The sequence below is a fragment of the Leuresthes tenuis genome, unplaced genomic scaffold, assembly GCF_036924035.1.
Source record: "Leuresthes tenuis unplaced genomic scaffold, fLeuTen1.0.hap1 SCAF_1, whole genome shotgun sequence".
Classification (NCBI taxonomy): Eukaryota; Metazoa; Chordata; class Actinopteri; order Atheriniformes; family Atherinopsidae; genus Leuresthes; species Leuresthes tenuis.
The window spans coordinates 41,562,216-41,589,037 of NW_027325355.1; the positions used below are offsets into that span (position 1 = coordinate 41,562,216).

Genomic DNA, 26,822 nt, shown 5'->3' on the forward strand with positions numbered 1-26,822 from the left:
ATTATATAGGTACTGGAATCATACAATTCCTCTATGTAACCAGATAATTGCAGAGAAAGGCTGACTTGTTATGGGCACATCTTCTTCCCTGATGTGATCATTCTCTGCAGCTGAAACTGAGACTCTCAGATCACTTCGTGTCTGCCAACAAAGCAGCAGCAGCTGAAGATGACCAACTTCCTCATGTGTCACAGGGTGATCAGACGTTGCAACAAAAGACATGCAGGTGGTCGAGAGAAGACAAAAAGCTTACAGCTCCTGGTATTCCCAAGCGGTCTCCGATTTAAGTACTAACCAGGCCCAACCCTCCTTGGCTACCGAGATCAGACGAGGTCGGCCATGTTCAGGGTGGTGTGGCCGTAAGCAACAATGTCTGTGACAAATGTGCATTATATAGGTACTGGAATCATACGGTTCCTCTATGTAACCAGATAATTGCCGAGAAAGGCTGACTTGTAGTGGGTTCATCTTCTTCCCTCATGTGATCATTCTCTGCAGCTGAAACTGAGACTCTCAGATCACTTCGTGTCTGCCAACAAAGCAGCAGCAGCTGAAGATGACCACCTTCCTCATGTGTCACAGGGTGATCAGACGTTGCAACAAAAGACATGCAGGTGGTCGAGAGAAAAGAAAAAGCTTACAGCACCTGGTATTCCCAAGAGGTCTTCCATCCAAGTACTAACCACGCCCAACCCTCCTTGGCTTCCGAGATCAGACGAGGTCGGGTATGTTCAGGGTGGTGTGGCCGTAAGCAACAATGTCTCTGACAAATGTGCATTATATAGGTACTGGAATCATACGGTTCCTCTATGCAACCAGATCATTTCCGAGAAAGGCTGATGTGTAGTGGGCACATCTTCTTCCCTGACGTGATTATTCTCTGCAGCTGAAACTGAGACTCTCAGATCACTTTGTGTCTGCCAACAAAGCAGCAGCAGCTGAAGATGACCAACTTCCTCATGTGTCACAAGGTGATCAGACGTTGCAACAAAAGACATGCAGGTGGTAGAGAGAAGAGAATCAGCTTACAGCACCTGGTATTCCCAGATAGTCCACCATCCAAGTACTAACCAGGCCCAACCCTGCTTTTCTTCCAAGATCAGACGAGGTCAGGCATATTCAGGGTGGTGCGGCCGTAAGCAACAATAGCTGTGACAAATGTGCATTATATAGGTACTGGAATCATACACTTCTTCTATGTAACCAGATAATTGCAGAGAAAGGCTGACTTGTAGTGGGCACATCTTCTTCCCTGACGTGATTATTCTCTGTAGCTGAAACTGAGACTCTCAGATCACTTTGTGTCTGCCAACAAAGCAGCAGCAGCTGAAGATGACCAACTTCCTCATGTGTCACAGGGTGATCAGACGTTGCAACAAAAGACATGCAGGTGGTAGAGAGAAGAGAAGAAGCTTACAGCACCTGGTATTCCCAAGGAGTCTCCCATCCAAGCACTAAGCAGGCGCAACCCTGCTTGGCTTCCGAGATCATACGAGGTCGGGCATGTTCAGGGTGGTGTGGCCGTAAGCAACAATGTCGCTGACAAATGTGCATTATATAGGTACTGGAATCATACGGTTCCTCTATGCAACCAGATAATTGCCGAGAAAGGCTGATGTGTAGCGGGCATATCATCTTCTCTGATGTGATCATTCTCTTCAGCTGAAACTGAGACTCTCAGATCACTTCGTGTCTGCCAACAAAGCAGCAGAAGCTGAAGATGACCAACTTCCTCATGTGTCACAGGGTGATCAGACGTTGCAACAAAAGACATGCAGGTGGTAGAGAGAAGAGAAGAAGCTTACATTACCTGGTATTCCGAAGTGGTCTCCCATCCAAGTACTAACCAGGCCCAACCCTGCTTTTCTTCCAAGATCAGACGAGGTCAGGCATATTCAGGGTGGTGCGGCCGTAAGCAACAATAGCTGTGACAAATGTGCATTATATAGGTACTGGAATCATACACTTCTTCTATGTAACCAGATAATTGCAGAGAAAGGCTGACTTGTAGTGGGCACATCTTCTTCCCTGATGTGATTATTCTCTTCAGCTGAAACTGAGACTCTCAGATCACTTCGTGTCTGCCAACAAAGCAGCAGAAGCTGAAGATGACCAACTTCCTCATGTGTAACAGGGTGATCAGACGTTGCAACAAAAGACATGCAGGTGGTATAGAGAAGAGAAAAAGCTTACAGCACCTGGTATTCCCAAGCGGTCTCCCATTCAAGTCCTAACCAGGCCCAACCCTGCTTGGCTTCCGAGATCAGACGAGGTCGGGCTTATTCAGGGTGGTGTGGCCGTAAGCAACAATATCGGTGACAAGTGTGCATTATATAGGTACTGGGATCATACACTTCCTCTGTGTAACCAGATAATTGCCGAAAAAGGCTGACTTGTAGTGGGTTCATCTTCCTCCTTGATGTGATTATTCTCTTCAGCTGAAAATGAGACTCTCAGATCACCTCGTGTCTATCAACAAAGCAGCAGCAGCTGAAGATGACCAACTTCTTCACGTGTCACAGGGTGATCAGACGTTGCAACAAAAGACATGCAGGTGGTCGAGAGAAAAGAAAAAGCTTACAGCACCTGGTATTCCCAAGAGGTCTTCCATCCAAGTACTAACCACGCCCAACCCTCCTTGGCTTCCGAGATCAGACGAGGTCGGGTATGTTCAGGGTGGTGTGGCCGTAAGCAACAATGTCTCTGACAAATGTGCATTATATAGGTACTGGAATCATACGGTTCCTCTATGCAACCAGATCATTTCCGAGAAAGGCTGATGTGTAGTGGGCACATCTTCTTCCCTGACGTGATTATTCTCTGCAGCTGAAACTGAGACTCTCAGATCACTTTGTGTCTGCCAACAAAGCAGCAGCAGCTGAAGATGACCAACTTCCTCATGTGTCACAAGGTGATCAGACGTTGCAACAAAAGACATGCAGGTGGTAGAGAGAAGAGAATCAGCTTACAGCACCTGGTATTCCCAGATAGTCCACCATCCAAGTACTAACCAGGCCCAACCCTGCTTTTCTTCCAAGATCAGACGAGGTCAGGCATATTCAGGGTGGTGCGGCCGTAAGCAACAATAGCTGTGACAAATGTGCATTATATAGGTACTGGAATCATACACTTCTTCTATGTAACCAGATAATTGCAGAGAAAGGCTGACTTGTAGTGGGCACATCTTCTTCCCTGACGTGATTATTCTCTGTAGCTGAAACTGAGACTCTCAGATCACTTTGTGTCTGCCAACAAAGCAGCAGCAGCTGAAGATGACCAACTTCCTCATGTGTCACAGGGTGATCAGACGTTGCAACAAAAGACATGCAGGTGGTAGAGAGAAGAGAAGAAGCTTACAGCACCTGGTATTCCCAAGGAGTCTCCCATCCAAGCACTAAGCAGGCTCAACCCTGCTTGGCTTCCGAGATCATACGAGGTCGGGCATGTTCAGGGTGGTGTGGCCGTAAGCAACAATGTCGCTGACAAATGTGCATTATATAGGTACTGGAATCATACGGTTCCTCTATGCAACCAGATAATTGCCGAGAAAGGCTGATGTGTAGCGGGCATATCATCTTCTCTGATGTGATCATTCTCTTCAGCTGAAACTGAGACTCTCAGATCACTTCGTGTCTGCCAACAAAGCAGCAGAAGCTGAAGATGACCAACTTCCTCATGTGTCACAGGGTGATCAGACGTTGCAACAAAAGACATGCAGGTGGTAGAGAGAAGAGAAGAAGCTTACATTACCTGGTATTCCGAAGTGGTCTCCCATCCAAGTACTAACCAGGCCCAACCCTGCTTTTCTTCCAAGATCAGACGAGGTCAGGCATATTCAGGGTGGTGCGGCCGTAAGCAACAATAGCTGTGACAAATGTGCATTATATAGGTACTGGAATCATACACTTCTTCTATGTAACCAGATAATTGCAGAGAAAGGCTGACTTGTAGTGGGCACATCTTCTTCCCTGATGTGATTATTCTCTTCAGCTGAAACTGAGACTCTCAGATCACTTCGTGTCTGCCAACAAAGCAGCAGAAGCTGAAGATGACCAACTTCCTCATGTGTAACAGGGTGATCAGACGTTGCAACAAAAGACATGCAGGTGGTATAGAGAAGAGAAAAAGCTTACAGCACCTGGTATTCCCAAGCGGTCTCCCATTCAAGTCCTAACCAGGCCCAACCCTGCTTGGCTTCCGAGATCAGACGAGGTCGGGCTTATTCAGGGTGGTGTGGCCGTAAGCAACAATATCGGTGACAAGTGTGCATTATATAGGTACTGGGATCATACACTTCCTCTGTGTAACCAGATAATTGCCGAAAAAGGCTGACTTGTAGTGGGTTCATCTTCCTCCTTGATGTGATTATTCTCTTCAGCTGAAAATGAGACTCTCAGATCACCTCGTGTCTATCAACAAAGCAGCAGCAGCTGAAGATGACCAACTTCTTCACGTGTCACAGGGTGATCAGACGTTGCAACAAAAGACATGCAGGTGGTAGAGAGAAGAGAAAAAGCTTACAGCACCTGGTGTTCCCAAGCTGTCTCCCATCCAAGTACTAACCAGGTACAACCCTGTTTGGCGTCCGAGATCAGACGAGGTCGGGCTTATTCAGGGTGGTGTGGCCGTAAGCAACAATGTCTCTGACAAATGTGCATTATATAGGTACTGGAATCATACGGTTCCTCTATGCAACCAGATAATTGCCGAGAAAGGCTGATGTGTAGCGGGCAAATCATCTTCTCTGATGTGATCATTCTCTGCAACTGAAACTGAGACTCTCAGATCACTTTGTGTCAGCCAACAAAGCAGCAGCAGCTGAAGATGACCAACTTCCTCATGTGTCACAGGGTGATCAGACGTTGCAACAAAAGACATGCAGGTGGTAGAGAGAAGAGAAAAAGCTTACAGCACCTGGTATTCCCAGAATGTCTACCACCCAAGTACTAACCAGGCCCAAACCTGCTTGGCTTCTGAGATCAGATGAGGTTGGGCATATTCAGGGTGGTGTGGCCGTAAGCAACCATAACTGTGACAAATGTGCATTATATAGGTACTGGAATCATACAGTTCCTCTGTGTAACCAGATAATTGCCGAAAAAGGCTGACTTGTAGTGGGTTCATCTTCCTCCTTGATGTGATTATTCTCTTCAGCTGAAACTGAGACTCTCAGATCACCTCGTGTCTATCAACAAAGCAGCAGCAGCTGAAGATGACCAACTTCTTCACGTGTCACAGGGTGATCAGACGTTGCAACAAAAGACATGCAGGTGGTAGAGAGAAGAGAAAAAGCTTACAGCACCTGGTATTCCCAAACTGTCTCCCATCCAAGTACTAACCAGGTACAAGCTTCTTGGTGTCCGAGATCAGGCGAGGTCGGGCTTATTCAGGGTGGTGTGGCCGTAAGCAACAATGTCTCTGACAAATGTGCATTATATAGGTACTGGAATCATACGGTTCCTCTATGCAACCAGATCATTTCCGAGAAAGGCTGATGTGTAGTGGGCACATCTTCTTCCCTGACGTGATTATTCTCTGCAGCTGAAACTGAGACTCTCAGATCACTTTGTGTCTGCCAACAAAGCAGCAGCAGCTGAAGATGACCAACTTCCTCATGTGTCACAAGGTGATCAGACGTTGCAACAAAAGACATGCAGGTGGTAGAGAGAAGAGAATCAGCTTACAGCACCTGGTATTCCCAGATAGTCCACCATCCAAGTACTAACCAGGCCCAACCCTGCTTTTCTTCCAAGATCAGACGAGGTCAGGCATATTCAGGGTGGTGCGGCCGTAAGCAACAATAGCTGTGACAAATGTGCATTATATAGGTACTGGAATCATACACTTCTTCTATGTAACCAGATAATTGCAGAGAAAGGCTGACTTGTAGTGGGCACATCTTCTTCCCTGACGTGATTATTCTCTGTAGCTGAAACTGAGACTCTCAGATCACTTTGTGTCTGCCAACAAAGCAGCAGCAGCTGAAGATGACCAACTTCCTCATGTGTCACAGGGTGATCAGACGTTGCAACAAAAGACATGCAGGTGGTAGAGAGAAGAGAATCAGCTTACAGCACCTGGTATTCCCAGATAGTCCACCATCCAAGTACTAACCAGGCCCAACCCTGCTTTTCTTCCAAGATCAGACGAGGTCAGGCATATTCAGGGTGGTGCGGCCGTAAGCAACAATAGCTGTGACAAATGTGCATTATATAGGTACTGGAATCATACACTTCTTCTATGTAACCAGATAATTGCAGAGAAAGGCTGACTTGTAGTGGGCACATCTTCTTCCCTGACGTGATTATTCTCTGTAGCTGAAACTGAGACTCTCAGATCACTTTGTGTCTGCCAACAAAGCAGCAGCAGCTGAAGATGACCAACTTCCTCATGTGTCACAGGGTGATCAGACGTTGCAACAAAAGACATGCAGGTGGTAGAGAGAAGAGAAGAAGCTTACAGCACCTGGTATTCCCAAGGAGTCTCCCATCCAAGCACTAAGCAGGCTCAACCCTGCTTGGCTTCCGAGATCATACGAGGTCGGGCATGTTCAGGGTGGTGTGGCCGTAAGCAACAATGTCGCTGACAAATGTGCATTATATAGGTACTGGAATCATACGGTTCCTCTATGCAACCAGATAATTGCCGAGAAAGGCTGATGTGTAGCGGGCATATCATCTTCTCTGATGTGATCATTCTCTTCAGCTGAAACTGAGACTCTCAGATCACTTCGTGTCTGCCAACAAAGCAGCAGAAGCTGAAGATGACCAACTTCCTCATGTGTCACAGGGTGATCAGACGTTGCAACAAAAGACATGCAGGTGGTAGAGAGAAGAGAAGAAGCTTACATTACCTGGTATTCCGAAGTGGTCTCCCATCCAAGTACTAACCAGGCCCAACCCTGCTTTTCTTCCAAGATCAGACGAGGTCAGGCATATTCAGGGTGGTGCGGCCGTAAGCAACAATAGCTGTGACAAATGTGCATTATATAGGTACTGGAATCATACACTTCTTCTATGTAACCAGATAATTGCAGAGAAAGGCTGACTTGTAGTGGGCACATCTTCTTCCCTGATGTGATTATTCTCTTCAGCTGAAACTGAGACTCTCAGATCACTTCGTGTCTGCCAACAAAGCAGCAGAAGCTGAAGATGACCAACTTCCTCATGTGTAACAGGGTGATCAGACGTTGCAACAAAAGACATGCAGGTGGTATAGAGAAGAGAAAAAGCTTACAGCACCTGGTATTCCCAAGCGGTCTCCCATTCAAGTCCTAACCAGGCCCAACCCTGCTTGGCTTCCGAGATCAGACGAGGTCGGGCTTATTCAGGGTGGTGTGGCCGTAAGCAACAATATCGGTGACAAGTGTGCATTATATAGGTACTGGGATCATACACTTCCTCTGTGTAACCAGATAATTGCCGAAAAAGGCTGACTTGTAGTGGGTTCATCTTCCTCCTTGATGTGATTATTCTCTTCAGCTGAAAATGAGACTCTCAGATCACCTCGTGTCTATCAACAAAGCAGCAGCAGCTGAAGATGACCAACTTCTTCACGTGTCACAGGGTGATCAGACGTTGCAACAAAAGACATGCAGGTGGTCGAGAGAAAAGAAAAAGCTTACAGCACCTGGTATTCCCAAGAGGTCTTCCATCCAAGTACTAACCACGCCCAACCCTCCTTGGCTTCCGAGATCAGACGAGGTCGGGTATGTTCAGGGTGGTGTGGCCGTAAGCAACAATGTCTCTGACAAATGTGCATTATATAGGTACTGGAATCATACGGTTCCTCTATGCAACCAGATCATTTCCGAGAAAGGCTGATGTGTAGTGGGCACATCTTCTTCCCTGACGTGATTATTCTCTGCAGCTGAAACTGAGACTCTCAGATCACTTTGTGTCTGCCAACAAAGCAGCAGCAGCTGAAGATGACCAACTTCCTCATGTGTCACAAGGTGATCAGACGTTGCAACAAAAGACATGCAGGTGGTAGAGAGAAGAGAATCAGCTTACAGCACCTGGTATTCCCAGATAGTCCACCATCCAAGTACTAACCAGGCCCAACCCTGCTTTTCTTCCAAGATCAGACGAGGTCAGGCATATTCAGGGTGGTGCGGCCGTAAGCAACAATAGCTGTGACAAATGTGCATTATATAGGTACTGGAATCATACACTTCTTCTATGTAACCAGATAATTGCAGAGAAAGGCTGACTTGTAGTGGGCACATCTTCTTCCCTGACGTGATTATTCTCTGTAGCTGAAACTGAGACTCTCAGATCACTTTGTGTCTGCCAACAAAGCAGCAGCAGCTGAAGATGACCAACTTCCTCATGTGTCACAGGGTGATCAGACGTTGCAACAAAAGACATGCAGGTGGTAGAGAGAAGAGAAGAAGCTTACAGCACCTGGTATTCCCAAGGAGTCTCCCATCCAAGCACTAAGCAGGCTCAACCCTGCTTGGCTTCCGAGATCATACGAGGTCGGGCATGTTCAGGGTGGTGTGGCCGTAAGCAACAATGTCGCTGACAAATGTGCATTATATAGGTACTGGAATCATACGGTTCCTCTATGCAACCAGATAATTGCCGAGAAAGGCTGATGTGTAGCGGGCATATCATCTTCTCTGATGTGATCATTCTCTTCAGCTGAAACTGAGACTCTCAGATCACTTCGTGTCTGCCAACAAAGCAGCAGAAGCTGAAGATGACCAACTTCCTCATGTGTCACAGGGTGATCAGACGTTGCAACAAAAGACATGCAGGTGGTAGAGAGAAGAGAAGAAGCTTACATTACCTGGTATTCCGAAGTGGTCTCCCATCCAAGTACTAACCAGACCCAACCCTGCTTTTCTTCCAAGATCAGACGAGGTCAGGCATATTCAGGGTGGTGCGGCCGTAAGCAACAATAGCTGTGACAAATGTGCATTATATAGGTACTGGAATCATACACTTCTTCTATGTAACCAGATAATTGCAGAGAAAGGCTGACTTGTAGTGGGCACATCTTCTTCCCTGATGTGATTATTCTCTTCAGCTGAAACTGAGACTCTCAGATCACTTCGTGTCTGCCAACAAAGCAGCAGAAGCTGAAGATGACCAACTTCCTCATGTGTAACAGGGTGATCAGACGTTGCAACAAAAGACATGCAGGTGGTATAGAGAAGAGAAAAAGCTTACAGCACCTGGTATTCCCAAGCGGTCTCCCATTCAAGTCCTAACCAGGCCCAACCCTGCTTGGCTTCCGAGATCAGACGAGGTCGGGCTTATTCAGGGTGGTGTGGCCGTAAGCAACAATATCGGTGACAAGTGTGCATTATATAGGTACTGGGATCATACACTTCCTCTGTGTAACCAGATAATTGCCGAAAAAGGCTGACTTGTAGTGGGTTCATCTTCCTCCTTGATGTGATTATTCTCTTCAGCTGAAAATGAGACTCTCAGATCACCTCGTGTCTATCAACAAAGCAGCAGCAGCTGAAGATGACCAACTTCTTCACGTGTCACAGGGTGATCAGACGTTGCAACAAAAGACATGCAGGTGGTAGAGAGAAGAGAAAAAGCTTACAGCACCTGGTGTTCCCAAGCTGTCTCCCATCCAAGTACTAACCAGGTACAACCCTGTTTGGCGTCCGAGATCAGACGAGGTCGGGCTTATTCAGGGTGGTGTGGCCGTAAGCAACAATGTCTCTGACAAATGTGCATTATATAGGTACTGGAATCATACGGTTCCTCTATGCAACCAGATAATTGCCGAGAAAGGCTGATGTGTAGCGGGCAAATCATCTTCTCTGATGTGATCATTCTCTGCAACTGAAACTGAGACTCTCAGATCACTTTGTGTCAGCCAACAAAGCAGCAGCAGCTGAAGATGACCAACTTCCTCATGTGTCACAGGGTGATCAGACGTTGCAACAAAAGACATGCAGGTGGTAGAGAGAAGAGAAAAAGCTTACAGCACCTGGTATTCCCAGAATGTCTACCACCCAAGTACTAACCAGGCCCAAACCTGCTTGGCTTCTGAGATCAGATGAGGTTGGGCATATTCAGGGTGGTGTGGCCGTAAGCAACCATAACTGTGACAAATGTGCATTATATAGGTACTGGAATCATACAGTTCCTCTGTGTAACCAGATAATTGCCGAAAAAGGCTGACTTGTAGTGGGTTCATCTTCCTCCTTGATGTGATTATTCTCTTCAGCTGAAACTGAGACTCTCAGATCACCTCGTGTCTATCAACAAAGCAGCAGCAGCTGAAGATGACCAACTTCTTCACGTGTCACAGGGTGATCAGACGTTGCAACAAAAGACATGCAGGTGGTAGAGAGAAGAGAAAAAGCTTACAGCACCTGGTATTCCCAAACTGTCTCCCATCCAAGTACTAACCAGGTACAAGCTTCTTGGTGTCCGAGATCAGGCGAGGTCGGGCTTATTCAGGGTGGTGTGGCCGTAAGCAACAATGTCTCTGACAAATGTGCATTATATAGGTACTGGAATCATACGGTTCCTCTATGCAACCAGATAATTGCAGAGAAAGGCTGACTTGTTATGGGCACATCTTCTTCCCTGATGTGATCATTCTCTGCAACTGAAACTGAGACTCTCAGATCACTTTGTGTCTGCCAACAAAGCAGCAGCAGCTGAAGATGACCAACTTCCTCATGTGTCACAGGGTGATCAGACGTTGCAACAAAAGACATGCAGGTGGTTGAGAGAAGAGAAAAAGCTTACAGCACCTGGTGTTCCCAAGCTGTCTCCAATCCAAGTACTAACCAGGTACAACCCTGTTTGGCGTCCGAGATCAGACGAGGTCGGGCTTATTCAGGGTGGTGTGGCCGTAAGCAACAATGTCTCTGACAAATGTGCATTATATAGGTACTGGAATCATACGGTTCCTCTATGCAACCAGATAATTGCCGAGAAAGGCTGATGTGTAGCGGGCAAATCATCTTCTCTGATGTGATCATTCTCTGCAACTGAAACTGAGACTCTCAGATCACTTTGTGTCAGCCAACAAAGCAGCAGCAGCTGAAGATGACCAACTTCCTCATGTGTCACAGGGTGATCAGACGTTGCAACAAAAGACATGCAGGTTGTAGAGAGAAGAGAAAACGCTTACAGCACCTGGTATTCCCAAGCAGTCTCCCATTAAAGTACTAACCAGGCCCAACCCTCCTTGGCTTCCGAGATCAGACGAGGTCGGGCTTATTCAGGGTGGTGTGGCCGTAAGGAACAATTTCTGTGACAAATGTGCATTATATAGGTACTGGAATCATACAATTCCTCTATGTAACCAGATAATTGCAGAGAAAGGCTGACTTGTTATGGGCACATCTTCTTCCCTGATGTGATCATTCTCTGCAGCTGAAACTGAGACTCTCAGATCACTTCGTGTCTGCCAACAAAGCAGCAGCAGCTGAAGATGACCAACTTCCTCATGTGTCACAGGGTGATCAGACGTTGCAACAAAAGACATGCAGGTGGTCGAGAGAAGACAAAAAGCTTACAGCTCCTGGTATTCCCAAGCGGTCTCCGATTTAAGTACTAACCAGGCCCAACCCTCCTTGGCTACCGAGATCAGACGAGGTCGGCCATGTTCAGGGTGGTGTGGCCGTAAGCAACAATGTCTGTGACAAATGTGCATTATATAGGTACTGGAATCATACGGTTCCTCTATGTAACCAGATAATTGCCGAGAAAGGCTGACTTGTAGTGGGTTCATCTTCTTCCCTCATGTGATCATTCTCTGCAGCTGAAACTGAGACTCTCAGATCACTTCGTGTCTGCCAACAAAGCAGCAGCAGCTGAAGATGACCACCTTCCTCATGTGTCACAGGGTGATCAGACGTTGCAACAAAAGACATGCAGGTGGTCGAGAGAAAAGAAAAAGCTTACAGCACCTGGTATTCCCAAGAGGTCTACCATCCAAGTACTAACCACGCCCAACCCTCCTTGGCTTCCGAGATCAGACGAGGTCTGGTATGTTCAGGGTGGTGTGGCCGTAAGCAACAATGTCTCTGACAAATGTGCATTATATAGGTACTGGAATCATACGGTTCCTCTATGCAACCAGATCATTTCCGAGAAAGGCTGATGTGTAGTGGGCACATCTTCTTCCCTGACGTGATTATTCTCTGCAGCTGAAACTGAGACTCTCAGATCACTTTGTGTCTGCCAACAAAGCAGCAGCAGCTGAAGATGACCAACTTCCTCATGTGTCACAAGGTGATCAGACGTTGCAACAAAAGACATGCAGGTGGTAGAGAGAAGAGAATCAGCTTACAGCACCTGGTATTCCCAGATAGTCCACCATCCAAGTACTAACCAGGCCCAACCCTGCTTTTCTTCCAAGATCAGACGAGGTCAGGCATATTCAGGGTGGTGCGGCCGTAAGCAACAATAGCTGTGACAAATGTGCATTATATAGGTACTGGAATCATACACTTCTTCTATGTAACCAGATAATTGCAGAGAAAGGCTGACTTGTAGTGGGCACATCTTCTTCCCTGACGTGATTATTCTCTGTAGCTGAAACTGAGACTCTCAGATCACTTTGTGTCTGCCAACAAAGCAGCAGCAGCTGAAGATGACCAACTTCCTCATGTGTCACAGGGTGATCAGACGTTGCAACAAAAGACATGCAGGTGGTAGAGAGAAGAGAAGAAGCTTACAGCACCTGGTATTCCCAAGCAGTCTCCCATCCAAGCACTAAGCAGGCTCAACCCTGCTTGGCTTCCGAGATCATACGAGGTCGGGCATGTTCAGGGTGGTGTGGCCGTAAGCAACAATGTCTCTGACAAATGTGCATTATATAGGTACTGGAATCATACGGTTCCTCTATGCAACCAGATAATTGCCGAGAAAGGCTGATGTGTAGCGGGCATATCATCTTCTCTGATGTGATCATTCTCTTCAGCTGAAACTGAGACTCTCAGATCACTTCGTGTCTGCCAACAAAGCAGCAGAAGCTGAAGATGACCAACTTCCTCATGTGTCACAGGGTGATCAGACGTTGCAACAAAAGACATGCAGGTGGTAGAGAGAAGAGAAGAAGCTTACATTACCTGGTATTCCGAAGTGGTCTCCCATCCAAGTACTAACCAGGCCCAACCCTGCTTTTCTTCCAAGATCAGACGAGGTCAGGCATATTCAGGGTGGTGCGGCCGTAAGCAACAATAGCTGTGACAAATGTGCATTATATAGGTACTGGAATCATACACTTCTTCTATGTAACCAGATAATTGCAGAGAAAGGCTGACTTGTAGTGGGCACATCTTCTTCCCTGATGTGATTATTCTCTTCAGCTGAAACAGACTCTCAGATCACTTCGTGTCTGCCAACAAAGCAGCAGAAGCTGAAGATGACCAACTTCCTCATGTGTAACAGGGTGATCAGACGTTGCAACAAAAGACATGCAGGTGGTATAGAGAAGAGAAAAAGCTTACAGCACCTGGTATTCCCAAGCGGTCTCCCATTCAAGTCCTAACCAGGCCCAACCCTGCTTGGCTTCCGAGATCAGACGAGGTCGGGCTTATTCAGGGTGGTGTGGCCGTAAGCAACAATATCGGTGACAAGTGTGCATTATATAGGTACTGGGATCATACACTTCCTCTGTGTAACCAGATAATTGCCGAAAAAGGCTGACTTGTAGTGGGTTCATCTTCCTCCTTGATGTGATTATTCTCTTCAGCTGAAAATGAGACTCTCAGATCACCTCGTGTCTATCAACAAAGCAGCAGCAGCTGAAGATGACCAACTTCTTCACGTGTCACAGGGTGATCAGACGTTGCAACAAAAGACATGCAGGTGGTAGAGAGAAGAGAAAAAGCTTACAGCACCTGGTGTTCCCAAGCTGTCTCCCATCCAAGTACTAACCAGGTACAACCCTGTTTGGCGTCCGAGATCAGACGAGGTCGGGCTTATTCAGGGTGGTGTGGCCGTAAGCAACAATGTCTCTGACAAATGTGCATTATATAGGTACTGGAATCATACGGTTCCTCTATGCAACCAGATAATTCCCGAGAAAGGCTGATGTGTAGCGGGCAAATCATCTTCTCTGATGTGATCATTCTCTGCAACTGAAACTGAGACTCTCAGATCACTTTGTGTCAGCCAACAAAGCAGCAGCAGCTGAAGATGACCAACTTCCTCATGTGTCACAGGGTGATCAGACGTTGCAACAAAAGACATGCAGGTGGTAGAGAGAAGAGAAAAAGCTTACAGCACCTGGTATTCCCAGAATGTCTACCACCCAAGTACTAACCAGGCCCAAACCTGCTTGGCTTCTGAGATCAGATGAGGTTGGGCATATTCAGGGTGGTGTGGCCGTAAGCAACCATAACTGTGACAAATGTGCATTATATAGGTACTGGAATCATACAGTTCCTCTGTGTAACCAGATAATTGCCGAAAAAGGCTGACTTGTAGTGGGTTCATCTTCCTCCTTGATGTGATTATTCTCTTCAGCTGAAACTGAGACTCTCAGATCACCTCGTGTCTATCAACAAAGCAGCAGCAGCTGAAGATGACCAACTTCTTCACGTGTCACAGGGTGATCAGACGTTGCAACAAAAGACATGCAGGTGGTAGAGAGAAGAGAAAAAGCTTACAGCACCTGGTATTCCCAAGCTGTCTCCCATCCAAGTACTAACCAGGTACAACCTTCTTGGTGTCCGAGATCAGGCGAGGTCGGGCTTATTCAGGGTGGTGTGGCCGTAAGCAACAATGTCTCTGACAAATGTGCATTATATAGGTACTGGAATCATACGGTTCCTCTATGCAACCAGATAATTGCCGAGAAAGGCTGATGTGTAGCGGGCAAATCATCTTCTCTGATGTGATCATTCTCTGCAACTGAAACTGAGACTCTCAGATCACTTTGTGTCAGCCAACAAAGCAGCAGCAGCTGAATATGACCAACTTCCTCATGTGTCACAGGGTGATCAGACGTTGCAACAAAAGACATGCAGGTTGTAGAGAGAAGAGAAAATGCTTACAGCACCTGGTATTCCCAAGCAGTCTCCCATCCAAGTACTAAGGAGGCTCAACCCTGCTTGGCTTCCGAGATCAGACGAGGTCGGGCATGTTCAGGGTGGTGTGGCCGTAAGCAACAATGTGTCTGACAAATGTGCATTATATAACTACAGGAATCATACGGTTCCTCTATGTAACCAGATAATTGCTGAGAAAGGCTGATGTGTAGTCGGCACATCTTCTTCCCTGACGTGATTATTCTCTTCAGTTGAAACTGAGACTCTCAGATCACTTCGTGTCTTCCAACAAAGCAGCAGCAGCTGAAGATGGCCAACTTCCTCGTGTGTCACAGGGTGATCAGACGTTGCAACAAAAGACATGCAGGTTGTAGAGAGAAGAGAAAACGCTTACAGCACCTGGTATTCCCAAGCAGTCTCCCATTAAAGTACTAACCAGGCCCAACCCTCCTTGGCTACCGAGATCAGACGAGGTCGGGCATGTTCAGGGTGGTGTGGCCGTAAGCAACAATGTCTGTGACAAATGTGCATTATATAGGTACTGGAATCATACGGTTCCTCTATGCAACCAGATAATTGCCGAGAAAGGCTGATGTGTAGCGGGCAAATCATCTTCTCTGATGTGATCATTCTCTGCAACTGAAACTGAGACTCTCAGATCACTTTGTGTCAGCCAACAAAGCAGCAGCAGCTGAAGATGACCAACTTCCTCATGTGTCACAGGGTGATCAGACGTTGCAACAAAAGACATGCAGGTGGTAGAGAGAAGAGAAAAAGCTTACAGCACCTGGTATTCCCAGAATGTCTACCATCCAAGTACTAACCAGGCCCAAACCTGCTTGGCTTCTGAGATCAGATGAGGTTGGGCATATTCAGGGTGGTGTGGCCGTAAGCAACCATAACTGTGACAAATGTGCATTATATAGGTACTGGAATCATACGGTTCCTCTATGCAACCAGATAATTGCCGAGAAAGGCTGATGTGTAGCGGGCAAATCATCTTCTCTGATGTGATCATTCTCTGCAACTGAAACTGAGACTCTCAGATCACTTTGTGTCAGCCAACAAAGCAGCAGCAGCTGAAGATGACCAACTTCCTCATGTGTCACAGGGTGATCAGACGTTGCAACAAAAGACATGCAGGTGGTAGAGAGAAGAGAAGAAGCTTACAGCACCTCGTATTCCCAAGCGGTCTCCCATCCAAGTACTAACCAGCCCCAACCCTGCTTGGCTTCCGAGATCAGACGAGGTCGGGCATATTCAGGGTGGTGTGGCCGTAAGCGACAATTTCTGTGACAAATGTGCATTATATAGGTAATGGAGTCATACGGTTCCTCTATGTAACCAGATAATTGCCGAGAAAGGCTGATGTGTAGTGGGCACATCTTCTTCCCTGACGTGATTATTCTCTCGAGCTGAAACTGAGACTCTCAGATCACCTCGTGTCTATCAACAAAGCAGCAGCAGCTGAAGATGACCAACTTCTTCACGTGTCACAGGGTGATCAGACGTTGCAACAAAAGACATGCAGGTGGTAGAGAGAAGAGAAAAAGCTTACAGCACCTGGTGTTCCCAAGCTGTCTCCCATCCAAGTACTAACCAGGTACAACCCTGTTTGGCGTCCGAGATCAGACGAGGTCGGGCTTATTCAGGGTGGTGTGGCCGTAAGCAACAATGTCTCTGACAAATGTGCATTATATAGGTACTGGAATCATACGGTTCCTCTATGCAACCAGATAATTGCTGAGAAAGGCTGATGTGTAGCGCGCAAATCATCTTCTCTGATGTGATCATTCTCTGCAACTGAAACTGAGACTCTCAGATCACTTTGTGTCAGCCAACAAAGCAGCAGCAGCTGAAGATGACCAACTTCCTCATGTGTCACAGGGTGATCAGACGTTGCAACAAAAGACATGCAGGTGGTCGAGTGAAGACAAAAAGCTTACAGCACCTGGTATTCCCAAACAGTCTCCCATTTAAGTACTAACGAGGCCCAACCCTACTTGGCTTCCGAGATCAGACGAGGTCTGTCATGTTCAGGGGGGTGTGGCCGTAAGCAACAATGTCTGTGACAAATGTGCATTATATAGGTACTGGAATCATACGGTTCCTCTATGTAACCAGATAATTGCAGAGAAAAGCTGACTTGTAGTGGGCACATCTTCTTCCCTGACGTGATTATTCTCTGCAGCTGAAACTGAGACTCTCAGATTACTTCGTGTCTGCCAACAAAGCAGCAGCAGCTGAAGATGACCAACTTCCTCATGTGTCACAGGGTGATCAGACGTTGCAACAAAAGACATGCAGGTGGTAGAGAGAAGAGAAAAAGCTTAAAGCACCTGGTATTCCCAGGCAGTCTACCATCCAAGTACTAACCAGGCCCAAACCTGCTTGGCTTCCGAGATCGGGCTTATTCAGGGTGGTGTGGCTGTAAGCAACAATATTTGTGACAAATGTGCCTTATATAAGTAATGGAATCACACACTTCCTCTATGTAACCAGATAATTGCCGAGAAAGGCTGACTTGTAGTGGGCACATCTTCTTCCCTGATATGATTATTCTCTGCAGCTGAAACTGAGACTCTCAGATCACTTCGTGTCTGCCAACAAAGCAGCAGCAGCTGAAGATGACCAACTTCCTCATGTGTCACAGGGTGATCAGACGTTGCAACAAAAGACATGCAGGTGGTAGAGAGAAGAGAAAAAGCTTACAGCACCTGGTATTCCAAAGCAGTCTCCCATCTAAGTACTAACCAGGCCCAACCGTGCTTGGCTTCCGAGATCAGACGAGGTCAGGCAAATTCAGGGTGGTGTGGCCGTAAGTAACCATGTCTGTGACAAATGTGCATTACATAAGTACAGGAATCATACACTTCCTCTATGTAACCAGATAATTGCAGAGAAAGGCTGACTTGTTATGGGCACATCTTCTTCCCTGATGTGATTATTCTCTGCAGCTTAAACTGAGACTCTCAGATCACTTTGTGTCTGCCAACAAAGCAGCAGCAGTAACTGAAGATGACCAACTTCCTCATGTGTCACAGGGTGATCAGACGTTGCAACAAAAGACATGCAGGTGGTAGAGAGAAGAGAAGAAGCTTACAGCACCTCGTATTCCCAAGCGGTCTCCCATCCAAGTACTAACCAGCCCCAACCCTGCTTGGCTTCCGAGATCAGACGAGGTCGGGCATATTCAGGGTGGTGTGGCCGTAAGCGACAATTTCTGTGACAAATGTGCATTATATAGGTAATGGAGTCATACGGTTCCTCTATGTAACCAGATAATTGCCGAGAAAGGCTGATGTGTAGTGGGCACATCTTGTTCCCTGACGTGATAATTCTCTCCAGCTGAAAATGAGACTCTCAGATCACTTTGTGTCTGCCAACAAAGCAGCAGAAGCTGAAGATGACCAACTTCCTCATGTGTCACAGGGTGATCAGACGTTGCAACAAAAGACATGCAGGTGGTAGAGAGAAGAGAAAAAGCTTACAGCACCTGGTATTCCAAAGCAGTCTCCCATCTAAGTACTAACCAGGCCCAACCGTGCTTGGCTTCCGTGATCGGACAAGGTCGGATATGTTGAGGGTGGTGTGGCCGTAAGCAACAAAGTCTGTGACAAATGTGCATTATATTGGTACTGAAATCATACAGTTCCTCTATGTAACCAGATAATTGCAGAGAAAGGCTGATGTGTAGTGGGCATATCTTCTTCCCTGATGTGATTATTCTCTCCAGCTGAAACTGAGACTCTCAGATCACTTTGTGTCTGCCAACAAAGCAGCAGCAGCTGAAGATGACCAACTTCTTCACGTGTCACAGGGTGATCAGACGTTGCAACAAAAGACATGCAGGTGGTAGAGAGAAGAGAAAAAGCTTACAGCACCTGGTATTCCCAAGCTGTCTCCCATCCAAGTACTAAGCAGGCTCAACCCTGCTTGGCTTCCGAGATCAGACAAGGTCGGGCATGTTCAGGGTAGTGTGGCCGTAAGCAACAATGTGTCTGACAAATGTGCATTATATAAGTACAGGAATCATACGGTTCCTCTATGTAACCAGATAATTGCTGAGAAAGGCTGATGTGTAGTGGGCACATCTTCTTCCCTGACGTGATTATTCTCTTCAGCTGAAACTGAGACTCTCAGATCACTTCGTGTCTTCCAACAAAGCAGCAGCAGCTGAAGATGGCCAACTTTCTCATGTGTCACAGGGTGATCAGACGTTGCAACAAAAGACATGCAGGTTGTAGAGAGAAGAGAAAATGCTTACAGCACCTGGTATTCCCAAGCAGTCTCCCATTAAAGTACTAACCAGGCCCAACCCTCCTTGGCTTCCGAGATCAGACGAGGTCGGGCTTATTCAGGGTGGTATGGCCGTAAGGAAAAATTTCTGTGACAAATGTGCATTATATAGGTACTGGAATCATACAATTCCTCTATGTAACCAGATAATTGCAGAGAAAGGCTGACTTGTTATGGGCACATCTTCTTCCCTGATGTGATTATTCTCTGCAGCTGAAACTGAGACTCTCAGATCACTTCGTGTCTGCCAACAAAGCAGCAGCAGCTGAAGATGACCAACTTCCTCATGTGTCACAGGGTGATCAGACGTTGCAACAAAAGACATGCAGGTGGTCGAGAGAAGACAAAAAGCTTACAGCTCCTGGTATTCCCAAGCGGTCTCCCATTTAAGTACTAACCAGGCCCAACCCTCCTTGGCTTCCGAGATAAGACGAGGTCGGGCATGTTCAGGGTGGTGTGGCCGTAAACAACAATGTCTGTGACAAATGTGCATTATATAGGTACTGGAATCATACGGTTCCTCTATGTAACCAGATAATTGCAGAGAAAAGCTGACTTGTAGTGGGCACATCTTCTTCCCTGACGTGATTATTCTCTGCAGCTGAAACTGAGACTCTCAGATCACTTCGTGTCTGCCAACAAAGCAGCAGCAGCTGAAGATGACCAACTTCCTCATGTGTCACAGGGTGATCAGACGTTGCAACAAAAGACATGCAGGTGGTAGAGAGAAGAGAAAAAGCTTAAAGCACCTGGTATTCCCAGGCAGTCTACCTTCCAAGTACTAACCAGGCCCAAACCTGCTTGGCTTCCGAGATCGTGCTTATTCAGGGTGGTGTGGCTGTAAGCAACAATATATGTGACAAATGTGCCTTATATAAGTACTGTAATCATACACTTCCTCTATGTAACCAGATAATTGCCGAGAAAGGCTGACTTGCAGTGGGCACATCTTCTTCCCTGATGTGATTATTCTCTGCAGCTGAAACTGAGACTCTCAGATCACTTTGTGTCTGCCAACAAAGCAGCAGCAGCTGAAGATGACCAACTTCCTCATGCGTCACAGGGTGATCAGACGTTGCAACAAAAGACATGCAGGTGGTAGAGAGAAGAGAAAAAGCTTACAGCACCTGGTATTCCCAAGCAGTCTCCCATTTAAGTACTAACCAGGCCCAACCGTGCTTGGCTTCCGAGATCGGACAAGGTCGGATATGTTGAGGGTGGTGTGGCCGTAAGCGACAATCTCTGTGACAAATGTGCATTATATAGGTACTGGAATCATACGGTTCCTCTATGTAACCAGATAATTGCAGAGAAAGGCTTATGTGTAGTGGGCACATCTTCTTCCCTGACGTGATTATTCTCTGCAGCTGAAACTGAGACTCTCAGATCACTTCGTGTCTGCCAACAAAGCAGCAGAAGCTGAAGATGACCAACTTCCTCATGTGTCACAGGGTGATCAGACGTTGCAACAAAAGACATTCAGGTGGTCCAGAGAAGAGATAAAGCTTACAGCACCTGGTATTCCCAAGTGGTCTCCCACCCAAGTACTAACCAGGCCAACCGTGCTTGGCTTCCGAGATCAGACGAGGTCAGGCATGTTCAGGGTGGTGTTGCCGTAAGCGACAATGTCTGTGACAAATGTGCATTATATAGGTACTGGAATCATACGGTTCCTCTATGTAACCAGATAATTGCCGAGAAAGGCTTATGTGTAGTGGGCACATCTTCTTCCCTGACGTGATTATTCTCTGCAGCTGAAACTGAGACTCTCAGATCACTTCGTGTCTGCAAACAAAGCAGCAGAAGCTGAAGATGACCAACTTCCTCATGTGTCACAGGGTGATCAGACGTTGCAACAAAAGACATTCAGGTGGTCCAGAGAAGAGATAAAGCTTACAGCACCTGGTATTCCCAAGCAGTCTCCCACCCAAGTACTAACCAGGCCAACCGTGCTTGGCTTCCGAGATCAGACGAGGTCAGGCATATTGAGGGTGGTGTGGCCGTAAGCAACAATGTCTGTGACAAATGTGCATTATATAGGTACTGGAATCATACAGTTCCTCTATGTAACCAGATAATTGCCGAGAAAGGCTGATGTGTAGGGGGCACATCTTCTTCCCTGACGTTATTATTCTCTTCAGTTGAAAATGAGACTCTCAGATCACTTCGTGTCTGCCAACAAAGCAGCAGAAGCTGAAGATGACAAACTTCCTCATGTGTCACAGGGTGATCAGATGTTGCAACAAAAGACATGCAGGTGGTAGAGAGAAGAGAAAAAGCTTACAGCACCTGGTATTCCCAAGCAGTCTCCCATTGAAGTACGAACCAGGCCCAACCCTGCTTGGCTTCCAAGATAAGACAAGGTGGGGCTTATTCAGGGTGGTGTGGCGGTAAGCAACAATGTCTGTGACAAATGTGCATTATATAGGTACTGGAATAATACAGTTCCTCTATGTAACCAGATAATTGTCGAGAAAGGCTAACTTGTAGTGGGCACATCTTCTTCCCTGATGTGATTATTCTCTCCAGCTGAAACTGAGACTCTCAGATCACTTCGTGTCTGCCAACAAAGCAGCAGCAGCTGAAGATGACCAACTTCCTCATGTGTCACAGGGTGGTCAGACGTTGCAACAAAAGACATGTAAGTGGTAGAGAGAAGAGAAAAAGCTTACAGCACCTGGTATTCGCAAGCGGTCTCCCATTCAAGAACTAACCAGGCCCAACCCTGCTTGGCTTCCGAGATCAGACGAGGTTGAGCTTATTCAGGGTGGTGTGGCGGTAAGCAACGATATCTGTTACAAATGTGTATTATATAGGTACTGGAAACATACACTTCCTCTATGTAACCAGATAATTGCCGAGAAAGGCTGACTTGTAGTGGGCACATCTTCTTCCCTGATGTGATTATTCTCTGCAGCTGAAACTCTGAGATCACTTTGTGTCTGCCAACAAAGCAGCAGCAGCTGAAGATGACCAACTTCCTCACGTGTCACAGGGTGATCAGACGTTGCAACAAAAGACATGGAGGTGGTAGAGAGAAGAGAAAAAGCTTACAGCACCTGGTATTCCCAAGCGGTCTCCCATCCAAGTACTAACCAGGCACAACCCTGCTTGGCTTCCGAGATCAGACGAGGTCGGGCATATTCAGGGTGATGTGGCCGTAAGCAGCAATGTCTGTGACAAATGTAAATTGTATAGGTACTGGAATCATACGGTTCCTCTATATAACCAGATAATTGCAGAGAAAGGCTGATAAATAGTGGGCACATCTTCTTCCCTGACGTGATTATTCTCTCCAGCTGAAAATGAGACTCTCAGATCATTTCGTGTCTGCCAACAAAGCAGCAGCAGCTGAAGATGACCAACTTCCTCATGTGTCACAGGGCGATCAGACCTTGCAACAAAATACATGCAGGTGGTAGAGAGAAGAGAAAAAGCTTACAGCACCTGGCATTCCCAAGGGGTCTCCCATTCAAGTACTAACCAGGCCCAACCCTGCTTGGGTTCCGAGATCAGTCGAGGTCGGGCATATTCAGGGTGGTGTGGCCGTAAGTAACAATCTCCGTGACAAATGTGCATTATATAGGCAATGGAATCATACACTTCCTCTATGTAACCAGATAATTGCAGGGAAAGGCTGACTTGTAGTGGGCACATCTTCTTCCCTGATGTGATTATTCTCTGCAGCTGAAACTCTGAGATCACTTTGTGTCTGCCAACAAAGCAGCAGCAGCTGAAGATGACCAACTTCTTCACGTGTCACAGGGTGATCAGACGTTGCAACAAAAGACATGGAGGTGGTAGAGAGAAGAGAAAAAGCTTACAGCACCTGGTATTCCCAAGCGGTGTCCCATCAAAGTACTAACCAGGCCCAGCCCTCCTTGGCTTCCGAGATCAGACAAGGTCAGACATATTCAGGGTGGTTTGGCCGTAAGTAACAATCTCCGTGACAAATGTGCATTATATAGGCAATGGAATCATACACTTCCTCTATGTAACCAGATAATTGCCGAGAAAGGCTGACTTGTAGTGGGCACATCTTCTTCCCTGATGTGATTATTCTCTGCAGCTGAAACTGAGACTCTCAGATCACTTCGTGTCTGCCAACAAAGAAGCAGCAGCAGCTGAAGATGACCAACTTCCTCATGTGTCACAGGAGGATCAGACGTTGCCACAAAAGACATGAAGGTGGTAGAGAGTAGAGAAGAAGCTTACAGCACCTGGTATTCCCAAGTGGTCTCCCATCCAAGTACTAACCAGGCCCAACCCTGCTTGGCTTCCGAGATCAGATGAGGTCGGGCATGTTCCGGGTGGTGTGGCCGTAAGCAGCAATGTCTCTGACAAATGTGCATTATATAGGTACTGGAATCATACGGTTCCTCTATGCAACCAGATAATTGCCGAGAAAGTTTGATGTGTAGCGGGTAAATCATCTTCTCTGATGTGATCATTCTCTGCAACTGAAACTGAGACTCTCAGATCATTTCATGTTTGCCAACAAAGCAGCAGCAGCTGAAGATGACCAACTTCCTCATGTGTCACAGGGTGGTCAGACGTTGCAACAAAAGACATGCAGGTGGTTGAGAGAAGAGAAAAAGCTTACAGCACCTGGTATTCCCAAGCGGTCTCTCATCCAAGTACTAACCAGGCACAAGCCTGCTTGGCTTCCGAGATCAGACGAGGTCGGGCATATTCAGGGTGGTGTGGCCGTAAGCAACAATGTCTGTGACAAATGTGCATTATATAGGTACTGGAATCATACAGTTCCTCTATGTAACCAGATTATTGCCGAGAAAAGCTGATAAGTAGTGGGCACATCTTCTTCCCTGACGTGATTATTCTCTCGAGCTGAAACTGAGACTCTCAGATCACTTCGTGTCAGCCAACAAAGCAGCAGCAGCTGAAGATGACCACCTTCCTCATGTGTCACAGGGTGATCAGACGTTGCAACAAAAGACATGCAGGTGGTAGAGAGAATAGAAAAAGCTTACAGCACCTGGTATTCGCAAGCGGTCTCCCATTCAAGAACTAATCAGGCCCAACCCTGCTTGGCTTCCGAGATCAGACGAGGTTGAGCTTATTCAGGGTGGTGTGGCGGTAAGCAACGATATCTGTTACAAATGTGTATTATATAGGTACTGGAATCATACACTTCCTCTATGTAACCAGATAATTGCCGAGAAAGGCTGACTTGTAGTGGGCACATCTTCTTCCCTGATGTGATTATTCTCTGCAGCTGAAACTGAAACTCTGAGATCACTTTGTGTCTGCCAACAAAGCAGCAGCAGCTGAAGATGACCAACTTCTTCGCATGTCACAGGGTGATCAGACGTTGCAACAAAAGACATGGAGGTGGTAGAGAGAAGAGAAAAAGCTTACAGCACCTGGTATTCCCAAGCGGTCTCCCATCCAAGTACTAACCAGGCACAACCCTGCTTGGCTTCCGAGATCAGACGAGGTTAGGCATATTCAGGGTGGTGTGGCCGTAAGCAACAATGTCTGTGACAAATGTAAATTGTATAGGTACTGGAATCATACGGTTCCTCTATATAACCAGATAATTGCAGAGAAAGGCTGATAAATAGTGTGCACATCTTCTTCCCTGACGTGATTATTCTCTCCAGCTGAAAATGAGACTCTCAGATCACTTCGTGTCTGCCAACAAAGCAGCAGCAGCTGAAGATGACCAACTTCCTCATGTGTCACAGGGCGATCAGACCTTGCAACAAAATACATGCAGGTGGTAGAGAGAAGAGAAAAAGCTTACAGCACCTGGCATTCCCAAGGGGTCTCCCATTCAAGTACTAACCAGGCCCAACCCTGCTTGGGTTCCGAGATTAGTCGAGGTCGGGCATATTTACGGTGGTGTGGCCGTAAGTAACAATGTCTGTGAAAAATGTGCATTATATAGGTACTGGAATAATACAGTTCCTCTATGTAACCAGATAATTGCAGGGAAAGGCTAACTTGTTGTGGGCACATCTTCTTCCTTGATGTGATTATTCTCTGCAGCTGAAACTGACACTCTCAGATCACTTCGTGTCTGCTAACAAAGCAGCAGCAGCTGAAGATGACCAACTTCCTCATGTGTCACAGGGCGATCAGACATTGCAACAAAAGACATGTAGGTGGTAGAGAGAAGAGAAAAAGCTTACAACACCTGGTATTCCCAAGCGGTGTCCCATCAAAGTACTAACCAGGCCCAGCCCTCCTTGGCTTCCGAGATCAGACAAGGTCAGACATATTCAGGGTGGTTTGGCCGTAAGTAACAATCTCCGTGACAAATGTGCATTATATAGGAAATGGAATCATACACTTCCTCTATGTAACCAGATAATTGCCGAGAAAGGCTGACTTGTAGTGGGCACATCTTCTTCCCTGATGTGATTATTCTCTGCAGCTGAAATTGAAACTCTCAGATCACTTCATGTCTGCCAACAAAGAAGCAGCAGCAGCTGAAGATGACCAACTTCCTCATGTGTCACAGGAGGATCAGACGTTGCCACAAAAGACATGAAGGTGGTAGAGAGTAGAGAAGAAGCTTACAGCACCTGGTATTCCCAAGTGGTCTCCCATCCAAGTACTAAACAGGCCCAACCCTGCTTGGCTTCTGAGATCGGACGAGGTCGGGCATATTCAGGGTGGTGTGGCCGTAAGCAGCAATGTCTCTGACAAATGTGCATTATATAGGTACTGGGATCATATGGTTCCTCTATGCAACCAGATAATTGCCGAGAAAGGCTGATGTGTAGCGGGTAAATCATCTTCTCTGATGTGATCATTCTCTGCAACTGAAACTGAGACTCTCAGATCACTTCATGTCTGCCAACAAAGCAGCAGCAGCTGAAGATGACCAACTTCCTCATGTGTCACAGGGTGGTCAGACGTTGCAACAAAAGACATGCAGGTGGTAGAGAGAAGAGAAAAAGCTTACAGCACCTGGTATTCGCAAGCGGTCTCCCATTCAAGAACTAACCAGGCCCAACCCTGCTTGGCTTCCGAGATCAGACGAGGTTGAGCTTATTCAGGGTGGTGTGGCGGTAAGCAACGATATCTGTTACAAATGTGTATTATATAGGGACTGGAATCATACACTTCCTCTATGTAACCAGATAATTGCCGAGAAAGGCTGACTTGTAGTGGGCACATCTTCTTCCCTGATGTGATTATTCTCTGCAGCTGAAACTGAAACTCTGAGATCACTTTGTGTCTGCCAACAAAGCAGCAGCAGCTGAAGATGACCAACTTCTTCACGTGTCACAGGGTGATCAGACGTTGCAACAAAAGACATGGAGGTGGTAGAGAGAAGAGAAAAAGCTTACAGCACCTGGTACTCCCAAGCAGTCTCCCATCCAAGTACTAACCAGGCACAACCCTGCTTGGCTTCCGAGATCAGACGAGGTCGGGCAAATTCAGGGTGGTGTGGCCGTAAGCAACAATGTCTGTGACAAATGTAAATTGTATAGGTACTGGAATCATACGGTTTCTCTATATAACCAGATAACTGCAGAGAAAGGCTGATAAATAGTGGGCACAT

General features: G+C 46.7%; 3 non-coding genes and 61 pseudogenes across 3 annotated transcripts; all 64 read right to left on the reverse strand.

Moving 5' to 3' along the window:
* Positions 1–246: 246 nt before the first annotated feature.
* On the reverse strand, positions 247–365 carry LOC140294687 (5S ribosomal RNA; annotated as a pseudogene).
* Positions 366–634: 269 nt separating this feature from the next.
* Positions 635–753, reverse strand: LOC140300474 (5S ribosomal RNA; annotated as a pseudogene).
* A 269-nt stretch (positions 754–1,022) lies between these two features.
* Positions 1,023–1,141, reverse strand: LOC140278780 (5S ribosomal RNA; annotated as a pseudogene).
* Positions 1,142–1,410: 269 nt separating this feature from the next.
* LOC140291109 (5S ribosomal RNA) lies at positions 1,411–1,529 on the reverse strand (annotated as a pseudogene).
* Positions 1,530–1,798: 269 nt separating this feature from the next.
* On the reverse strand, positions 1,799–1,917 carry LOC140291024 (5S ribosomal RNA; annotated as a pseudogene).
* Positions 1,918–2,186: 269 nt separating this feature from the next.
* Positions 2,187–2,305, reverse strand: LOC140300148 (5S ribosomal RNA; annotated as a pseudogene).
* Positions 2,306–2,574: 269 nt separating this feature from the next.
* LOC140300475 (5S ribosomal RNA) lies at positions 2,575–2,693 on the reverse strand (annotated as a pseudogene).
* A 269-nt stretch (positions 2,694–2,962) lies between these two features.
* On the reverse strand, positions 2,963–3,081 carry LOC140278788 (5S ribosomal RNA; annotated as a pseudogene).
* A 269-nt stretch (positions 3,082–3,350) lies between these two features.
* Positions 3,351–3,469, reverse strand: LOC140289194 (5S ribosomal RNA; annotated as a pseudogene).
* Positions 3,470–3,738: 269 nt separating this feature from the next.
* On the reverse strand, positions 3,739–3,857 carry LOC140291025 (5S ribosomal RNA; annotated as a pseudogene).
* Positions 3,858–4,126: 269 nt separating this feature from the next.
* Positions 4,127–4,245, reverse strand: LOC140300151 (5S ribosomal RNA; annotated as a pseudogene).
* A 269-nt stretch (positions 4,246–4,514) lies between these two features.
* On the reverse strand, positions 4,515–4,633 carry LOC140292554 (5S ribosomal RNA; annotated as a pseudogene).
* Positions 4,634–4,902: 269 nt separating this feature from the next.
* LOC140293873 (5S ribosomal RNA) lies at positions 4,903–5,021 on the reverse strand (annotated as a pseudogene).
* A 656-nt stretch (positions 5,022–5,677) lies between these two features.
* LOC140278793 (5S ribosomal RNA) lies at positions 5,678–5,796 on the reverse strand (annotated as a pseudogene).
* A 269-nt stretch (positions 5,797–6,065) lies between these two features.
* On the reverse strand, positions 6,066–6,184 carry LOC140278797 (5S ribosomal RNA; annotated as a pseudogene).
* A 269-nt stretch (positions 6,185–6,453) lies between these two features.
* On the reverse strand, positions 6,454–6,572 carry LOC140289195 (5S ribosomal RNA; annotated as a pseudogene).
* Positions 6,573–6,841: 269 nt separating this feature from the next.
* LOC140291026 (5S ribosomal RNA) lies at positions 6,842–6,960 on the reverse strand (annotated as a pseudogene).
* A 269-nt stretch (positions 6,961–7,229) lies between these two features.
* LOC140300152 (5S ribosomal RNA) lies at positions 7,230–7,348 on the reverse strand (annotated as a pseudogene).
* A 269-nt stretch (positions 7,349–7,617) lies between these two features.
* Positions 7,618–7,736, reverse strand: LOC140300476 (5S ribosomal RNA; annotated as a pseudogene).
* A 269-nt stretch (positions 7,737–8,005) lies between these two features.
* On the reverse strand, positions 8,006–8,124 carry LOC140278803 (5S ribosomal RNA; annotated as a pseudogene).
* Positions 8,125–8,393: 269 nt separating this feature from the next.
* On the reverse strand, positions 8,394–8,512 carry LOC140289196 (5S ribosomal RNA; annotated as a pseudogene).
* Positions 8,513–8,781: 269 nt separating this feature from the next.
* LOC140294127 (5S ribosomal RNA) lies at positions 8,782–8,900 on the reverse strand (annotated as a pseudogene).
* A 269-nt stretch (positions 8,901–9,169) lies between these two features.
* Positions 9,170–9,288, reverse strand: LOC140300153 (5S ribosomal RNA; annotated as a pseudogene).
* Positions 9,289–9,557: 269 nt separating this feature from the next.
* Positions 9,558–9,676, reverse strand: LOC140292555 (5S ribosomal RNA; annotated as a pseudogene).
* A 269-nt stretch (positions 9,677–9,945) lies between these two features.
* On the reverse strand, positions 9,946–10,064 carry LOC140293874 (5S ribosomal RNA; annotated as a pseudogene).
* A 656-nt stretch (positions 10,065–10,720) lies between these two features.
* LOC140288169 (5S ribosomal RNA) lies at positions 10,721–10,839 on the reverse strand (annotated as a pseudogene).
* Positions 10,840–11,108: 269 nt separating this feature from the next.
* On the reverse strand, positions 11,109–11,227 carry LOC140288526 (5S ribosomal RNA; annotated as a pseudogene).
* A 269-nt stretch (positions 11,228–11,496) lies between these two features.
* Positions 11,497–11,615, reverse strand: LOC140294688 (5S ribosomal RNA; annotated as a pseudogene).
* A 269-nt stretch (positions 11,616–11,884) lies between these two features.
* On the reverse strand, positions 11,885–12,003 carry LOC140270403 (5S ribosomal RNA; annotated as a pseudogene).
* A 269-nt stretch (positions 12,004–12,272) lies between these two features.
* On the reverse strand, positions 12,273–12,391 carry LOC140278815 (5S ribosomal RNA; annotated as a pseudogene).
* Positions 12,392–12,660: 269 nt separating this feature from the next.
* Positions 12,661–12,779, reverse strand: LOC140289105 (5S ribosomal RNA; annotated as a pseudogene).
* Positions 12,780–13,048: 269 nt separating this feature from the next.
* Positions 13,049–13,167, reverse strand: LOC140291027 (5S ribosomal RNA; annotated as a pseudogene).
* A 267-nt stretch (positions 13,168–13,434) lies between these two features.
* Positions 13,435–13,553, reverse strand: LOC140300154 (5S ribosomal RNA; annotated as a pseudogene).
* A 269-nt stretch (positions 13,554–13,822) lies between these two features.
* On the reverse strand, positions 13,823–13,941 carry LOC140292557 (5S ribosomal RNA; annotated as a pseudogene).
* A 269-nt stretch (positions 13,942–14,210) lies between these two features.
* LOC140293876 (5S ribosomal RNA) lies at positions 14,211–14,329 on the reverse strand (annotated as a pseudogene).
* Positions 14,330–14,985: 656 nt separating this feature from the next.
* LOC140290237 (5S ribosomal RNA) lies at positions 14,986–15,104 on the reverse strand (annotated as a pseudogene).
* A 269-nt stretch (positions 15,105–15,373) lies between these two features.
* On the reverse strand, positions 15,374–15,492 carry LOC140315250 (5S ribosomal RNA; annotated as a pseudogene).
* A 269-nt stretch (positions 15,493–15,761) lies between these two features.
* LOC140293120 (5S ribosomal RNA) lies at positions 15,762–15,880 on the reverse strand (annotated as a pseudogene).
* A 269-nt stretch (positions 15,881–16,149) lies between these two features.
* Positions 16,150–16,268, reverse strand: LOC140300857 (5S ribosomal RNA; annotated as a pseudogene).
* A 269-nt stretch (positions 16,269–16,537) lies between these two features.
* Positions 16,538–16,656, reverse strand: LOC140292558 (5S ribosomal RNA; annotated as a pseudogene).
* Positions 16,657–16,925: 269 nt separating this feature from the next.
* On the reverse strand, positions 16,926–17,044 carry LOC140296201 (5S ribosomal RNA; annotated as a pseudogene).
* Positions 17,045–17,313: 269 nt separating this feature from the next.
* Positions 17,314–17,422, reverse strand: LOC140296860 (5S ribosomal RNA; annotated as a pseudogene).
* A 269-nt stretch (positions 17,423–17,691) lies between these two features.
* LOC140288287 (5S ribosomal RNA) lies at positions 17,692–17,810 on the reverse strand (annotated as a pseudogene).
* A 272-nt stretch (positions 17,811–18,082) lies between these two features.
* On the reverse strand, positions 18,083–18,201 carry LOC140300858 (5S ribosomal RNA; annotated as a pseudogene).
* Positions 18,202–18,470: 269 nt separating this feature from the next.
* Positions 18,471–18,589, reverse strand: LOC140295501 (5S ribosomal RNA; annotated as a pseudogene).
* A 269-nt stretch (positions 18,590–18,858) lies between these two features.
* LOC140293020 (5S ribosomal RNA) lies at positions 18,859–18,977 on the reverse strand (annotated as a pseudogene).
* Positions 18,978–19,246: 269 nt separating this feature from the next.
* On the reverse strand, positions 19,247–19,365 carry LOC140318283 (5S ribosomal RNA; annotated as a pseudogene).
* A 269-nt stretch (positions 19,366–19,634) lies between these two features.
* LOC140291040 (5S ribosomal RNA) lies at positions 19,635–19,753 on the reverse strand (annotated as a pseudogene).
* A 647-nt stretch (positions 19,754–20,400) lies between these two features.
* LOC140289198 (5S ribosomal RNA) lies at positions 20,401–20,519 on the reverse strand (annotated as a pseudogene).
* Positions 20,520–20,788: 269 nt separating this feature from the next.
* LOC140287027 (5S ribosomal RNA) lies at positions 20,789–20,906 on the reverse strand (annotated as a pseudogene).
* A 269-nt stretch (positions 20,907–21,175) lies between these two features.
* Positions 21,176–21,293, reverse strand: LOC140293417 (5S ribosomal RNA; annotated as a pseudogene).
* A 657-nt stretch (positions 21,294–21,950) lies between these two features.
* LOC140293914 (5S ribosomal RNA) lies at positions 21,951–22,069 on the reverse strand (annotated as a pseudogene).
* Positions 22,070–22,332: 263 nt separating this feature from the next.
* On the reverse strand, positions 22,333–22,451 carry LOC140291071 (5S ribosomal RNA). The gene has a single exon (XR_011912418.1). It is a non-coding gene; the product is annotated as a 5S ribosomal RNA (ribosomal RNA).
* A 269-nt stretch (positions 22,452–22,720) lies between these two features.
* On the reverse strand, positions 22,721–22,839 carry LOC140307540 (5S ribosomal RNA; annotated as a pseudogene).
* Positions 22,840–23,102: 263 nt separating this feature from the next.
* LOC140293056 (5S ribosomal RNA) lies at positions 23,103–23,221 on the reverse strand (annotated as a pseudogene).
* A 272-nt stretch (positions 23,222–23,493) lies between these two features.
* Positions 23,494–23,612, reverse strand: LOC140303201 (5S ribosomal RNA). Its single transcript, XR_011915178.1, has one exon. It is a non-coding gene; the product is annotated as a 5S ribosomal RNA (ribosomal RNA).
* Positions 23,613–23,881: 269 nt separating this feature from the next.
* LOC140268752 (5S ribosomal RNA) lies at positions 23,882–24,000 on the reverse strand (annotated as a pseudogene).
* Positions 24,001–24,269: 269 nt separating this feature from the next.
* Positions 24,270–24,388, reverse strand: LOC140294375 (5S ribosomal RNA; annotated as a pseudogene).
* A 269-nt stretch (positions 24,389–24,657) lies between these two features.
* LOC140308863 (5S ribosomal RNA) lies at positions 24,658–24,776 on the reverse strand (annotated as a pseudogene).
* Positions 24,777–25,045: 269 nt separating this feature from the next.
* On the reverse strand, positions 25,046–25,164 carry LOC140295943 (5S ribosomal RNA; annotated as a pseudogene).
* A 269-nt stretch (positions 25,165–25,433) lies between these two features.
* On the reverse strand, positions 25,434–25,552 carry LOC140294674 (5S ribosomal RNA; annotated as a pseudogene).
* A 272-nt stretch (positions 25,553–25,824) lies between these two features.
* LOC140296635 (5S ribosomal RNA) lies at positions 25,825–25,943 on the reverse strand. Its single transcript, XR_011912982.1, has one exon. It is a non-coding gene; the product is annotated as a 5S ribosomal RNA (ribosomal RNA).
* Positions 25,944–26,212: 269 nt separating this feature from the next.
* Positions 26,213–26,331, reverse strand: LOC140293915 (5S ribosomal RNA; annotated as a pseudogene).
* A 269-nt stretch (positions 26,332–26,600) lies between these two features.
* Positions 26,601–26,719, reverse strand: LOC140300537 (5S ribosomal RNA; annotated as a pseudogene).
* Positions 26,720–26,822: the final 103 nt, after the last annotated feature.